Source organism: Bos indicus x Bos taurus, chromosome 4, assembly GCF_003369695.1.
Source record: "Bos indicus x Bos taurus breed Angus x Brahman F1 hybrid chromosome 4, Bos_hybrid_MaternalHap_v2.0, whole genome shotgun sequence".
NCBI classification, from domain to species: Eukaryota; Metazoa; Chordata; class Mammalia; order Artiodactyla; family Bovidae; genus Bos; species Bos indicus x Bos taurus.
Genome location: NC_040079.1, coordinates 114583000 through 114596880, shown reverse-complemented (window position 1 = coordinate 114596880; position 13881 = coordinate 114583000). Strand labels below are relative to the sequence as shown.

Below are 13881 nucleotides of genomic sequence, written 5' to 3'. Positions count from 1 at the left end.
CCCATAGATGGCAGCCCACCAGGCTCCTCTGTCCCTGGGATTCTCCAGGCAAGAACACTGGAGTGGGTTGCCATTGCCTTCTCCAATGCATGAAAGTGAAAAGTGAAAGTGAAGTCACTCAGTCATGTCCAACTCCTAGCGACCCCATGGACTGCAGCCCACCAGGCTCCTCCATCCATGGGATTTTCCAGGCAAGAGTACTGGAGTGGGGTGCCATTGCCTTCTAGAAACCTAGAACCCACAGTCATGACTCCTCAATGGTCCCGAGGAAGAAAAGATGTGTTTCTCTTTGAAACCTAAAGTGTGAAGCTGAGGGGGTGGTGGACTTCGGGGTACTCCCTGTGCACTAGCGCATGCTGGTAACGGGGTATTTGCAGAGTGGCAATAAAGCCTCTGAACAAGATGGACTCCATTTCCTGTCGGTTTATCTGGTGAGGAGGGGAGAAGCCCTACCCAGCTGTTGGCTGATCCTCTTCCTGCAAAACTGTTGCTGCCTGAAGAGTAAACTGTGTGCTTTCTCCTCGAGGTACAGTGTCTTCATTTACTTTTCCTCATTCTTTTTTTTTTTTTAACCTCCGAAGAGAAGAAAGTACAAAAGAAAGGAAAAGAAAAGAAAATAGAGGCACATCCTTGGCATTTCTAGAAACAGCCTGTACAAAGGAGCCCTGAAATCATTTTCATGTGACCTCCCGGAAGCATTTAATGGCCTCATTGTTGGCGGGAGGGGGCAGCGAATTCTCTGGAATTCCTAGAATGGTCAGAGGCTGCTTGGGCAGAGGGAGGAGATGCCGGGGAGTCATCAGGATCCAGGGTGAGGGGTGGGGAGGCAGAGGAGCAGGCAGGACCACTGTTCTGAACCTTGATGACAGTTCTTCCTAGAAAGATAAATGATATTACATAATTGCCTAACTGTGAAAATTCCAGCTCCAAAGCCTGCAGAGTCGAGTCCCTTGCACTCTCTGTTCACCCCGCGGCCTCCCTCCCGTCAGAGATGCTCGGGGCTCTTCTGGGTCTTTTTCTCTGTGGAATTCCAGACAAGCTTGTACACCGTTGTCAGTTCCCCCTTTCTGCAAGAGTGTCATGTCAGTCCTTATCTCGCTTCCTCCTTCATCTTAGTCACCATTAGTCAAGAGCTCCCTTCGCCAGTTCTCTGAGAAGCGCTGTGGGAGTCGCGTCACGGCATCCTCGCATGAGGTCAGGACTGGGTCATCTCATCCCAGGACCGAGAAGCTGCAGCCTTGGAGGGAGCGGGCTGTTTGCTGGGGCTATTAACCCCACTTGGTGGGGTTTTCCCCACTGGATCCACCTGCCAGCCTGGAGAATCTCTGCACTGGAAGACCTGCCCAGGCTCCCATCGGGAGGTGTTTTCACCCTCTCAGCAAAGCCTTGCACCCTTGGCCCATGCTGGGAGCTGAGGGTGTTGCAGTGTCTGCTACAGGCCTGGGCCCTGGCTGTGGAGCAGCTCCTCGGTGGGGAAGCAGACATGGAGTTAGCAGCAAGAACGCAGCCGCAGTCCCCCTGGATGGGTCTGCAGGGCCTGCGGGATCCAAGCGGCGAGTAGGGCCAGAACGGGGCAGAGAGGATGCGTGCAGGGTGTCACCAAGCTGAACTCGGGTTTTCTCACAGGGGCACGGCAAAGCCCATCAGCTGACATGGGTTGTGGTGAAGGAAAGTGCAGTGTTTACTGCAGGTGGTAGACAAGGAGAAGGGGCAGTTCATGCTCAGAAGACCTGAAATCCACTATCCTTTCAGCAGATGGTTGTTAAAGGCAACATTTGGGGCGAGGGGGGCAGCTCCTGGACCTTCTGATTGGTTGGTGTTGAGGTGACAGGAATCTGAGTCATCAGCCTTCTGGTTCCAGCCAGTCTGGGGTCTACCCACTTGTAGTCAGTATGTAGTCACCACCCTCCACCTGGGGAGCTGGGGTGTCTTAGTTCTGCAGCACAGCTCACAGATGAGCATCACGTTGTCATGATGCTCCCTTAAGGAGGAGCTGGGACCCTGCTTTATCCCTGAGCTTTTGTCATTAATTTCCTTGCTGGACATTAGTTTCCTTCCTTTCCTCTGTTTCTGCATTCCCTCGCTTCCCTAGTTAATAACTGCTTGCGTCTGCTCTTTGGAACTCAGGAAAAGCATAGGAAACGAAAGCCTTTTTGTACAAACAAGAAATAGGGATAAAGAGGGGCTTTGGTACCCGGTGGGGGGAGGCTCCCTAGGAACCCTCTCGGCTTCCATGCTCTCTTTTCTGTCAGTCCTCAATCCCCAGGGGACCAGGTGTGGGCCAAGAAAGGGAATAATGTTTTGGATGGAGAGGTTAATCATAACATTGGTTTCAAGGAGAGGAGGAACAAAGAGGGGAGCTTCCTGGACAGAGGACACAGAGGTCGCAGGAGAGGAGTGGCAGGACTTAGGGGAGGCCAGGGGCCTGGAGGGTGAATCGGGCAGGTGGCTGTTTCCCAGGAGCTTGAAGGCAGGCGGTGCTGTTGGCGGCGTTCCGTGTACCCCAAGGTGTATCCCAAGCGCTCAGCTGGCTTGTGAGGGGTGAAGGCGCAGCTTGTGGAGGGAGCTGGGTCATGGTCATAGGGGAGTGATGGCTGATGTTGGCAGCTGAAGGCAGTGGATAGATTTCAGATGCTTCTTCGGCCAAAATTAAGTGGCCTTGTGGGTTGCATGGGCAGGGGGTCAGGGAGGCCACAGGCAGCCCCTGGGTTTCTGCCACGCGTACCTGCTGGGAGCCACTGCTGGGAGCTGAAGGGGGAGGTGGTGGTGAGTAGGTGTATCTGGGTTGCTCCAGCTTTCCGGTGTTCCTGGGTGTGGCAGTAATCGCTCTTTGTGTGTGTGTCTGCACGCTCAGGTGACAATAAGTTACAAAAAGTGAGATTCCTGCTTCTAACACTGACGTTTGGGAGATGCTCGGCTGCCCAGAGCCTGTTCAGGAGCCCCGCCTATGGCTTAGGAGAGCCCCCTTGCTCCAAGGCCACCCCAACTCCCAGGGGTCATGTCAGTTTTTAAAATGTTCAGCAGTCAGATGTGTCAAAATATATAGCTCATTCATTGCTGCTGTAGTGTGTTTCCATGGTTACTTGGGAAGTTGAGTGTGTTTCGTGTGTGTGTGACGAATTGTTTGCTTCTGTCCTCTCCCTGTTTTTGCACTGGGCTGCTCATCCCATGTTATTTTAATAAGAGAGATTTACTGAGTGCAGATTGCTGCCTGTGTTCATGGTAGTTTCTCTCGAGGCTTTTTGCTTCCCTCTGGACTTTGCACAGATGGTCTTTGGCTGTAGATGAGTTGGTTTCTCCTTCCTTGCCTCCTGGTGAAGAACTTGAGTCTGGTATGTTTTTTTTGTTTTTTGTTTTTTATTTTTATTTTATATTGGAGTATAGTTGATTAACAATGTTGTTAGTTTCAGGTATATAGCAAAGTGATTCGGTTAACCATACACATGTATCCATTCTTTTTCAGGTTCTTTTTTTCATTTAGGTTGTTACAGAATATTGAGCAAAATTCCCTGTGCTATACAGTAGGTCCTGTCGATTCTTTTATGTATAGTAGGGTGTATATGTCAATCCCAAACTCCTAATTTATCCCTCCTCCCACGCTTACCTCCTGGTAACCGTAAGTCTGTTCTCTATGTTTGTGAGTCTTTTCTGTTGTGTCATTTTTTTTAGATTGCACATGTAAGTGATACCATATGATATTTGTCTTTTTCTGACTTCACCTACTGTGATACTCTCTGTCTGGGTTCATCCAGGTTGCTGCAAATGGCATTGTTTCACTTTTGGTGGCTGAGTACTATTCCGTTGTATATATGTACCACATCTTCTTTATCCATGCCTCTGTCAGTGGACAGTTGGGTGGCTTCCGTGGCTTGGCTGTTGTGAATCGTGCTGCTGTGAATGTTGGGGTGCCTGTGTCCTTTGTAACCGTGGTTTTCTCCAGATGGTCTGTATATCTTTTGGTGCCTCTGTCTTGTGTCGGCCACCTGCCTGCAGGAGGTGTCTGGTAGGTGCCTGTTATAAGGTTAAGAAGGCTCCTTATTTTATGCCCATCACTGAAATCTTAATTCCTGCAAGCAGGAGGTCCCCCCCTCCCCTATCCTCTATGCTTTGAATTTCAGGCTCTTCTTTATGGCTACTTTCTATTTCTCTAAAAGAGAAAAGATAAACTACGCTCCAAACAATGTAATTGAAAGAAAAAAAAATGAAGAACAACTTTACAAATAAGTGCAAAGGTTGTCTATTTTCTTCTTATGCAAATGATAGTTTATCAGCAAAGTACTAAAGCAGGTAGGCGGATTCAAACATCTATGGATTTGAATCTCACCTCTTCCATTTCTTAGCTGTGCGAGCTCGACAGCTACTATATTGCCTCCCAGGCTTGGTTTCTCCACCTATAAAATGGGGTCATAATTCTACCTCAAGAATTGATAATATTTCATTATTCTTAATTAAGAACTACTCATTTGTATCTTTGGAGAAGGAAATGGCAACCCACTCCAGTGTTCTTGCCTGGAGAATCCCAGAGACGGTGGAGCCTGGTGGGCTGCCGTCTATGGGGTTGCACAGGGTTGGACATGACTGAAGTGACTTAGCAGCATTTGTGTCTTATTATGAGTCTCATGTCGTTTTACTCCTTTTAATCTTCGAAAACAGTTGTAAAGCATTTGGCGAGGTGTCTGACACAAGACGTTGTCACTCAAGGTGGTCATGGCCACGTCTGGATCATCATGGTGTCATCTTTATCTTGCGCAGCATCATCGGAAGAGTCAGGGAAGAGGGGACTCAGGGCTTCCCATCCCATGGGTCCTGTGTGCTCGTTGTGGGAGCTTGGCGATTCGGACACAGTCTCCTGTTAGGATAGTTTGTGCTGCTGTAATGAAATGGTAACATTCATATTTGTAAGCCCAGCCCTTCTGGTGGTACTAGAAGGATTTCTATACAGCATCACCCTGTTTTAATGACTTTTGCTTTACAGTGTCGCAAAGAGTCGGACATGACTGAGTGACTTCACTGCACTTTACAGCGTCTTCTGTGATGAGAACGTTGTTCTGTTAATGCTCTATGCTGGACAGTCTTACCTTTTATTGTATTTTGTCAGTTTTCATGAGATACTGTCTTTCATTGACAAAATTAATTTTAATTTTTAAGTTCATTATTTGAAGACGATGGAAACCTTTGTGACGGTTAGTCTTCCCGTTTAGGAACTTATGTTTCCAGACAGCTAGGCCTTTTATCTCTCTCATGGGGTGGTGATAGTGTTTATTTTGCTGGGCTGGTCGTAGTGCTGAACTAGCACAGGCGTGTATGTGCCAGCTGTGGAGAGTGGCTATTTTCAGTCTGTCTTCTAGTCACTTACGTGCATGTCTGTGTGTCCTGCCCCTCGCTGCCCTGTGGACTCTGGGTCCGTTTTGGGGAGAAGAGTCCTGCCTGTTCCAGGGAGGCAGTCCCCTCATCCCACTGCACTTCTGTCCTGTTTGGCCTTCGACAGGCTTCCTTTGGACAGCCCATCTTCAGACGTGCTTGGTGTCCCCCAGAAGCCCCATGGTGAGGATTGGTAGTATCCTTGGTTCCGCTTGACCCTGAACTTGAGAACCAGATAGGGTCTGGACCCGTTCATAGGCCTTGGGTAAGTTTGCATGATGGCATTCAGTTGGGAAGCTCCTTCTGGGGTGCGAGTGCCCTGTCCTGGGCCGTGCTCTGCATCCTGGGGAGCTCGGGCTGTGTGCTGGTGGACGGGCCACCGTGGGAAGGCCCTTCCCAGACTGGGTCAGTGTCACTGCCCTTGTTCCCAGACCTTTCCTTCCTGTGTGTGTTTTCAAAGCATGATGTTGGCATTTGAATGGGAGCGATCCTGGGTTTGAACTTCCGTGTGTTGCCAGCATCCTTATCCTCACGTTCTAGCATCTCTGCCCTGGAAGTAGCTGTAGCATCACTGGAATGCAGGTCCCGTCTAGGTGCATCCGATGGCAATGGGGGACAGTGAGGGTCCTCAGCTTTAACTGTGTTCCCTTTTCAGCTGTCCAAAGGTTCTGGCGATAGCATCCCGAGATTTTTATCATCACTTAGAAAACGTTGCCTTATCTTCAATTCCATTTCATTCATATATTTCTCAGTTTGTCTTCTAAGCGCCTTCTTACGCCATGAAAACAGAGGGGCCTCTGAGGTCAGTACAATCCTGAGTTTAATTTTTTTGATGAAAGGTATTTTGTCCCCTCTCGAGAAGCCCCAGCCTTCATTCCAAACTGGCCGAACAGCCTCATCGTGAAGCTTGGGATTTGTTGAGTGTCTAAATAGTGACTGTTATGACTCTAAATATTTAGTGTGAGAAAGCTAGACAGAAGGAAAACTTTATATTAACTCAGGAATTTCTGGAAGGGATCAGAGGCACTCAACAGAAATCAAGAGGTCCTTTGTTTCTGAAACATTTTGGAAGTAAGTGAAGACATTTCTTTTTCGCCCAAGTTTGTATATTCTTGAAGATTTCAAGTTTTTGTCATGTCTGCCTGTGGAACCACCCAATTGGTGATCAGCACCCAGAGAGTTCCATCTCTTCTGTGGGTCTGGGTGCAGCTGGTCCGGTTCCTACAGGAAGCCTGTGGGGGTCCAGGTGATGGGGCCCTGGAAATAGCACCTCTGCCTTTCTTCCTGAGGAGGGTGCTGTATCTTAGTACCTCTTTTCAGCTCATCAGGTTCAAAAATCATGTCTTTGTTTTATCTGCTGTAGTTACATATCCACTTTCTTAAAGATAGATGAAAATGCTTGAAGTGGTGAACAGCTTGACAGGCAACTATGTCATTTAAAAAAAACTTTTAGTATAAAAAGTAAATCTCCTGAATGTATATTGTCAGCTGAAGGTCACAGGCATGAAAGATGCATTTGGAATTGGTCCTGGGGCTTTTGGATGATGTCCAAGGAAAGATTTTTCCTCTGGAAATGAGGGGAGACCTCTCAGGATGTGAGGGTTAGAGGTGATGATGGGCATGTGATACTCTGTTGTCGTATGACCTGGTGCCCTTGCCAACTTGCCAGCCAGTTGTTGTTCAAAGACCCTCATGCCTGTGTGACCGTTCGCCTTTTTATTTCTTTTTAAGATTTTTAAACTTGGAGTCAACTTAGCTACTGGAATTTAGAGTTGTTCCACTCGACATGAACATTATAACACTTTTCAGGCTTACACATTCTTTGAGGATGAAAGCAGGCACCTTTCATCAAATGCCTTTGCATGCATGGGTAATATTCAGCTTTGAGCAGTCAGAGAGTCCTATATGAGGGGTCTCTCCCCTTTTGATCCTAGAAGTTCAGTGTCCCCTCTAAACACCAGCAGCCTTTGCAGCTTGCAGGTGGCCGCTGTGTTCAGCATCTGACAGCAGGGGACTTGCTTGCTGTGTCCGAGCTCATAACTAGCGTTTGTCTAACATTTACTGTGTGTTTTATCCTAAGTCTTTACATGCGTTTGCTCACTTCATGCTCATAGAAGCTCTGGAGGGAGATGTTATCTTCATATTGATTTTGCTATGGGGGGCACTGAGGCTCAGAGAGTGGGGTGATCTGCCCCCAGGTCACCAACTGAGAGGGAGTGGGGTCAGGAGGTGGCAGATGTTGTCCAGCTCCCGCACCAGATTCTTAGCCTGAGTGCCCAGACGGACCTTCTTCTGTAGCTTTCTAAGTCCTCAACCCTGGCCTCTCCCACGTCAGGTTGGAGGCAGGGCAGGCTTTGTTTCCACCATTGAGTGGTCAGGGTAAGCTAGTTCCACATCCCTGGGTGATGTGTCCTCCACCCAAGGACACCGTGTCACAGACACACGGGCACAGCGGTGCTCGGGACTTTTGTCCACGGAACCTTTGCTCTCTGCTGATCTCTCTGAGTCATCGAGTGAGTGTGTTTCTTCTGGACTTGGGGAGATTTTGTGGCATTGAGTATCAGGTGCTAGGGTCCTCTGGGAGGCAGCTCTCTCTCCCCTCTGCAGAGGGGAACACACAGAGCTCTCTTGGTGGCCAGACGTTCCCCTCTGGCAGGGGGAACCTTTGTCTCTGTCCCCCTCACCCCCGACTCTGGAGCAGTGTCTTGGCCCTCACAGTAGAAGTGAGAGCATTGAATCAGGAGAAGTAGCCAGGATTCCCACTCCCCCCATGGCACACGCATGGGCCCTGCACAGGGCCTCTCAGGCACTGGGCACAATGGCCAGAACATGGTCTCAGATGAGGATGGTCCCCAGGGGGTGGGATGAGGGCTGTAGCCTGGGAGGACCTGGGAAGGATGTGGGCTGTGATCTAGGTGCCAGGGATGCCTTACAGGTATAGACTTGGCCTTGCAAGAGAGCAGAGGCCTGCCCAGTCCTTACCTGCCTGCTTTTTTGGTGGGGCTGGGGGAAGCACTCGGGCAGTGACCTGGGACCAGCAGCTTCCCAAGGCATTTCTGGTGTCTGTGGGCCTTTGTCCCTGTGGTCAGCACCATGGCAACTAGAAACCCGCTGCTTGTGGACTCCTTTCGAAGAGTCTGTCTTTTAAACAGTCTCTTTGAAAAGAAGGAAAAAAAATAAAACACATCTGTTTGTTTAAAAAATTGTTTTAAAACTTGTATTCTTGGGTGCAGGGTATAAAATTCACACTTGTGCAAATTTAGCATGTTCAGTGGAGGCCTCCTTGCCTTTCAGCTTCGGAGCTGGGCAGCATGCTGAGCCTGAAGAGGGGGCTGCAGGGGGCAGTGGCCCGTGACCGTGACCTGTGACCGTGACCAGCCGCTACTTCTAGGTGCCTCGTTCCAGCCAGGTGGCCGCCAGACACCCAGAGCCCCAGCAAGCCCCCGACAGGTAAGCTCTGTTTGGTTACTTTGCAGGACGTGGGTCTGTTCACTGTTGATGAAAGGGAGAATAATAAATGCATCTTATTGCAAATCACTAAGTGTGAGCAGAAACGTCCCACTGGGCCCTTCCTTCCAGGGTTTCTGCAGGGAGCCCCACCTGCTCGGTGGCCTCCCCCCATCCCCATCTTTGAGCTGAGGTGGGTGGGAGGGGAGATCACAACGAGCTTGGTCCAGGCCCTGCAGCCCACCCTTTGAGCCACCTTTCCTGCTGCTCACCCACTCCAGTCCTTGCTTTCTGTGCAGTGAGTGCTGATCTGCACGTGTGCTCAGCTGCTCAGTCGTGTCTGAATCTTTTCCACCTCGGGGACTGTAACCTGCCGGGTTCCTCTGTCCATGGCATTTTCAGGCAAGAGTACTGGAGAAGGCTGTTTCCTTCTCCAGGGGATCTCCCCAACCCAGGGATTGAACCTGTGTCTCCTGCATTGGCAGACAGATTCTTTACCACTGAGCCACTTGGGAAGGCCTGAGTGCTGATATGCTTCCAGGTTATTCTGAGATTCTCATGGCAAGCCCTCAAGAGTTGTCAGCTGTTCGTTTTAGAGCCGAGGTGGAGGGCCCTGCTCAGGCCCTGTTTTCTCCCCTCTGCTGGAGGTCTGCCCACCTGTACCACTGCAACTGGGGGCGTTTGTGCCATGACGGTCCGGGGTGGGTGCGCCGTGACGGCCCAGGGCAGATGCGCTGTGATGGCCTGGGGCAGGTGCTGGCCCCTTGCACCTCACTGCCTCCTGAGGAGGCTGACGCGGCGATGGACCTTCTCTTTCACCCCGGCTGGCCTGGCTATGGATTCTTACCATGCTGTTGGTATGTCTGAAGTGTCTGGTAGAGCAGAGGCTGGATGGCCTTCCTGCACGTGCGTCTGCTGGAGCCTTTGCTCTGAAAGAGTAGTGGGTAGTGGAGACTGTATCAGTCAGCTCAGCCGCTGGAATAAATGCCACATTCCGGCTGGCAATCTTGGAGGCCAGAAGTACAAGATCAAGGTGTGGGCAAGCTAACCTCTCCTGAGGCCTGTCTCCGGGTGTGTAGACAGCCGTAGTCTCCCTGTGACCTCACAGGCTGTGTTTCTACGTCCTCTTCTTGGAAGGATACCAGTCATATATGGGATGAGGCTTCCAGGAAGTCCTCATTTTATCTGCATTATGTCTTTAAAGCACAGTCACATTCTGAGATCCTGGAGGTTAGGGCTTAACCATGGCTGTTTTGAATTTATCCCCTAACAGTGGGGAACACCCCCCAGGCCAAGTGGCTGAAGGGGGACTGGGGTTTGGGGCCCACCGTCCTCTGTAGGAAGGGTATACTCTGTCCACTTGTGTCCTTCCTGCTTCCCAGCTCATTTCTCCACCTCTCCTTTCTGTTGCCTCCTTGCTGACCTTGTACTTCCCCTGCAGGTTTCCTCTGTGGTCCACAGAGCAAAGAAGGGTTCTTAATCTTTTGGGTTCATTCAGTAGATGCTTACCGAGTGTCTTCCTTATCTTAGAGGCTAACTTGGTACATATTCTGTTCTGAGTTCAACAAGTGCACATGTGACGTTTTCATGTTTCCCTCTGATTAGTGGGCAGGGCGGTTGATGTTTCCTGCAGTGTGATGTTCTTCCCTGGATGTCAGTGAGGCTTCTCGAACTTTCCTGAACCTTCATGGCCCTCGTGGTGGGAAGATTGTGCCCTTAGACAGACTCCTTTCTGTGACATGGGACCTTTATCCTCTCCTCCCAGCAGAGGTGTATGAAGATCACAGAAGCACCTTGTCTCCTGGGAGAATAAGTTATAGTGAAAATACACACTTTGTGGCTGATGACAGCGCCACCTCTGGAGTCTGAGGCTTCGGGCACAGGCCCAGGTGTCGGGGGCTCGCCTTGTCCCTGTGTAGACTGTGTGGGATGCTCTGGGGCCTGGGCCACATGATGCACTCAGGATGGTCCCCTGCTCTTTGGTCCTGCCTCCCCTTCACCTGTAGCCCTTCCGAATTGTCCTGAGATGCCTGGAAGATGGGGACTGTGTTTGTTTCTGCCGAGCCTTCATAGTATAACAGACACATCTGAAAAAGGCGAGAAAACACCCTTGAGCCTCCCGAGTCCCCACTTCTCAGCGCACCTGACCAGCCTGCACCGCCTGTCCTCCTTCTGGTCAGATTGGTCAAACACAAAAGGCTTAAACCTGTGGGTTCTGACAGCCGGGCTGGGCACCTCTTGGCACAGACACAGCATTGAAATGAAGCCTCGTTTAACAGTTAATCCTCCTGTTTGGGCTCAAAATCTAATTATCCACGCAGCTTAGGCAGTGGGTCCACTGGTGTGGAAGGCACAGCTTGGGATCCATCCCACCGACCCCCGAGGGTGGGGAGCTGTGTCTGTGACTGCCCAGCCCTGGTCCCCAGAGGTTCAGCAGGTACAGTGACTAAAGGGTGGCCCCAGAGAGTGTCCTGTGGGGACTTTCCAAAACGTTTTCAGCCCCAGAACCCTTCCTTGACCGGGACTCTTGCTCAGATGCCCTGTCCCAGCACCACTGTGGAACCCACGGCTGAGACAGGGCCTGGAGCCCCCACTGACCCGGAGGGGCAGGGCTGTGGGAGCCTCTGTTGCTTCTCTGTGTCCCTGTGACCATTCTTGTGATGGGCTTCAGCAGGGATGAGCCAGGGTGGAAAGCCTTTGGCTTTCTAAAGCTGGTTTGTGGTATTCCGTGGCTGCATACTGCACCCTTCGCCCTGGCCAGTTCCTGAAATGCATGCTGGTGGGATGTGCAGGGATTCGGGGGTGCACAGGTCCATGGACTCCACGCTCAGACCATTACAGCAGGCTCTGTGGACTATGCATGCCCGCCAGGGTGCAGGGTGGGGGTCCTTGGCATCCTTGATGAGCCTCTGTAGTACAGGGAACACATTTGACCCACGTTAAACTCACCTGAGCACATTAAATAGCATGCTTGATTGAAACCGTCAATAAATCCGTTCTTACTTTCCTGACTTTGATCTACTTATTCTGTAAGTTCCTGGTGAGCGGCCATGTGACACCAGGTCTGCCTTGGTGCTGGGGGTGCCTTGTCTGCAGGCATGAAACGCACTTGAGGAGCGTGATTCCGTTGAGCACTCTTTCTGTTGGATCTGTGGGTTGGGTGGAACCTAGCCCTGGAGTTCCAGAAAGATGTTATATCACGAAATAAGAGGGTCTGAGGGGGCCCGGTGGGAGGGCAGTTAGGGAAATGGTTATTGTCACCTCAGGCTTCTTTATACAGTGGCTCCCACCAGGGCACTCAGCCCAAACCTGGATGAACCCAGTATGGAAATCGTGGATTTGTGGGTGGTAAAGTGGGGTGGGATGGATAGGATGGCAGCAGAGTTTACTGGATCTCAGGAGACCTGTTTGATTTGGGGTCATGGTGATGAGAGAGATAAAGGTGCAGATGACTTCTATCATCCGATTTCTGTCTTCCCACTCCAGATCCCAAAGAGGCCTCTGAGTGCTTCTCTCCACCTCGCCATCCTCGGGTCCCGTGTTCTGGCTGCTTGTTTTGTTGTTGCTGGATAGCTTTTAACTCACTTGGGTCAGAGCATCGTGTCCCCAGGCTCAGTGTCCCTGCCGCGGCCCCACTGATGGCCCAGCCTCTGGCGAGCGCCCCTACCCCCGCCATGGCCCATAGAGGCTGTCCTGCCCCTGCAGGGTGGCTGGTGGGAGAGCGCCTCTCTCACTGGCTTGTTTGCCCTTGAGGTACGGGCAGAGAAGAGCTCATTATTGCTGTTGCAGTTATTTTAACTTACGTAGCAAGACAGGGCTTGGCTAAGGGTAGAGACCTTTTCTCTGCCTAGTTGCATGGATCAGTCACTCCTTCCCATTTACAGTATCGTTTGAACCAAAGTGTCCTCAGAATCTCACTAAAGATGGAACAGCTTCTGCCTTCCTCTCTTCGAGGGCAGAAGATCACAGCATGTGCCCAGCTGTTTGGTCCTCACGTCAGCTCACCGTGAACAGGTCTCTCAGACGCCCGCATGCATTGACGCGTGCCTTCTTTCCTTCCTTCCTGTGCATCCGCTCGTCTCTCGGTTTCTGGATCAGCTGCTCCCCTGACTTCTGTGTCTGCTTCCTGTTTCCCCTCCCTCACTTCCCCTGTTCACTGTGTCTGCTGCCATCTCGGCACTCAGGGCATCCTTATTGTTTGGGCTGACTGCGCCCTCCTGCAGAGCTCCCATGTGGTTTTATTCCTGCGTCATTTTGGGTACTTTGCCCCTCCTGCCCTGAGCTGGTGATGTTGCCTGTGCCTGTCGCTATCACTGGGTTAAACCCAGAAGCAAGGTGAGCAACCCTGAGCAAGGCCCAGTGACCTCACACATGGCAGGATCTCAGTAAATGTCTAATTAACTCTGTTGGGTTCAGATATGTTGGAGCTGTATCTTAGCAAATTATTCTCTGATGAAAGGAAACCCAAAAGTCACTAAGATTGAAGGAAGAGAAATGCCGAGAGGCTGTCATGCAGAGTGAAGCAAGAAAAACAAATGCTGTATATTAACACACATATGTGGAATTTAGAAAAATGGTGCAGAGGAAGCTATTTGCAAAGCAGAAGAAGAGACTCACGAAAACGAACAAACATATGGACACCAAGGGGGACAGCGGGGTGGTCTGGATTGGAAGATTGGATTGACATATATACACTACTGTGTATAAAATAGGTAACTAATGAGACCCTATTGAACAGCATAGGGAACTCAACTCAGTGCTGTGTGGTGACCTAAATGAAAACCAGAAAAGAGGAGATATATGTGTACGCATGGCTGGGTCACTTTGCCGTACAGGAGAAACTAACACAACGTTATAAAGCAGCTATATTCCAATAATAATTTTTTTTTAAAAAGGAAGAGAAATGTTTTCCCCTGCTTAGGAGTCCCTTGGAGGTGTCGCTTTTCAGCTTGCATTTGTTTGAGAGGGTTTGCAGTTCTTGTGGAAGCGTGTTTGTGACTGCTGTGCTGAGGCTTTGGACACGGGTCTCCCAGGGCTGCCTTTGTCAACTGTCCTTGCTCAGTCCAGTTGCAT

The 13881-nt window shown here is 50.5% G+C and overlaps 1 protein-coding gene across 1 annotated transcript in view; it reads left to right on the top strand.

Moving 5' to 3' along the window:
- Positions 1-8655: 8655 nt before the first annotated feature.
- The window catches only part of GRB10 (growth factor receptor bound protein 10), a 183148-nt gene continuing 177922 nt past the window's right edge, over positions 8656-13881 (top strand). The window contains exon 1 of the mRNA XM_027540259.1: positions 8656-8811. The gene's annotated coding sequence lies outside the window, so the exon portion shown is untranslated. The remainder of the gene's footprint in view (positions 8812-13881) is intronic.